The following is a 2,432-nucleotide window of genomic DNA, read 5'->3' on the forward strand; positions in this document are numbered from 1 at the left end:
ACCGAGCTAGGTTCTCTAGTTTCGGGTCAAGGCGTCGGTCAGGACCTTCCGTTGATTCAGATTGTTCCTAGTTTGACGGGGTGACTTGATTAGAGCATATAGCCATCACAGTGCTCATATTGCTCCTTGGTGATCTTTGCAGGCTTTTCTCTTTCTTATTTCAGGTACTGAAACGCGGTGTTTGGATTGCCTTCATCTCAGTCCGCTTTCTCCGGAGGTTCTGTGCTGCCTACACTGTTCGCGGTTCATGGTGTGCTCACTCCTCCTCAGTCCATGGTGTAGTAAGTTCTGGTGGCGTCTGTTAAGGTTTGCTATCTCTTACTTTCATCTGTTCGAGTCAAAAGCGTAAATGATCAGTTGAAGTACGAGTTTGAGGAGGTTAACATGATCTAGCTACTCCGGCGATGTTACGAGAAGTCCGGCATCCGAGGCAACGAGGTAAACCCCACCTTCTTGCGGTCAACATCAATGGTTGAGAACATGGATTGTATTTTCGAAGATCTCCGGAACAGATTAACGGATGGCATCGGTTAAGTGGGCGAGCGAAGCTATTTTTGTAATGATTGATTTAGAAATATGAATCAAGCTTGTATTTAAACTGAATTCCGATTTCACCGGCTAATTAATAATAGTATATATTTAAAAAAAAGGCTTTGAAAGAAGAAAGAAAGGTTTTCTTAAAAAAAAAAAAGTTTTGAAAGAAGGCTAGTGTTTCATAAAGGGGACCACTTGCATGCATGTGTAAGTGTAAGAAGTTCAATAAATGATTGATTAACATGCTGAGATGTTTTTGGTACCGATTCAAATTGCTGAACCGTTCAAGTAATCCCCAAAAGAACATACTCAATACTTTCGTGTAAGAACTTTCTTGCAAATTCCGCATGAATTCAACACGAATAAAAACACTTTGGCCGAAGTTGAGATGAGCAAATTACTTTAGAGCACCTCCAATGGGATTCTTTCCATCAGAGTTTTTAATTTATGTGTTATGTATATATATATGTATATATATATTATATATGAATAAGTAATTGTGGGGTTCATAATTTTTGTGGAACCCATAGATAAGAGTTCTTAAAATTAAAAATAGGTTTTAAGAATCTTTAAAATTCTTTATTTATGGGGTTCCACAATAATTGTGGATCCCCCAATTATTTACCAATGGGGTTCTTTTCATTGGAGTTTTTAATATATGTGTTATGTATATATATGTATATATATATTATATATGTATAGGTAATTGTGGGGTCCATAATTTTTGTGGAACCCGTAGGTAAAGGTTCTTAAAATTAAAAGAAGGTTTTAAGAATCTTTAAAAATTCTTATTTATGTTACACATATATACATATATATATATATATATACATAATACATATATTAAGAACCCCAATGGGGAGGATCTATTGGAGATGGTCTTATATGCAGAGTTTGTATAGTATAGTAAATTCAAAGGTCTAACTAGGTACTCAAGCAAAAAAAAAACTAGTATATGCCCTTACATAAGATGTAGTATTACGTAAGAAAATTAAAAAGGAATGTAAGAGTAAGATAATGGCCGTGTTCGTTTACATGTCGCGCGACCTGCGACCTGCGACATGCGACTGATCGCAGGTCGCAGGTTGTTGTTCGTTTTGCTGTCGCGTAACATGCGACCTGCGATTGGTCGCAAGTCGCAAGTCGCAGATTGTTGTTCGTTTTGATGTCGCGCGACTGATCGCGCGACCAGTCGCGGATTCCCAATTAAGTCGTTCGAAAAAACAGCGACTAAAAATTAAGAAAATTTTGATCGCGCGACTGGTCGCAGGTCGCAGATCGCAGGTCGCGCGACACGTAAACGAACATTGTTTTAGTCGCAGGTCGCAGGTTTAGTCGCAGGTCGCAAGTCGCAAGTCGCGCGACACGTAAACGAACGTAATCTTAGTCGCAGGTCGCAGGTCGCAGGTCACGCGACACGTAAACGAACATGGCCAATGTGGGATTTGACGTTTTCTCTTTGTTTCTCTCTTACCTCCTCTCTTCAAGACACAACGCAACTCTCGAAGACTGTCAAACGACGTCGAAATCTGGAGCTTAGAATCGTCTTCTCCACTTGTCATTCTCACGCACAGTCTACCCCCTCCCACGTTTACACTAGCATACGCATGCATTTTTAGAGAAAATACTCTATCTAATCTCAGATCTACATTGATAATTTGAACTGAAGGAAAACAAAGCCATTTTTTTTTCTCGTCTGAAAACAAAGCCATTTATATTACCTGTTTTAAGCTTTATGTACTCATAGTTATTTTTCAGTTGCGAACGAATAACAGTTAAATTATAACTGATTTTTAAAAAGGCCATCAATTAATAGTTGCCTTGCATTTTACTCCCTCCGTTCCTAAAAGATGTATGTTCTAGAAAAAAAATTTGTTTCAAAAAGATACATTTTTTAC

The sequence above is a fragment of the Brassica oleracea genome, chromosome C8 (assembly GCF_000695525.1).
Source record: "Brassica oleracea var. oleracea cultivar TO1000 chromosome C8, BOL, whole genome shotgun sequence".
Classification (NCBI taxonomy): Eukaryota; Viridiplantae; Streptophyta; class Magnoliopsida; order Brassicales; family Brassicaceae; genus Brassica; species Brassica oleracea.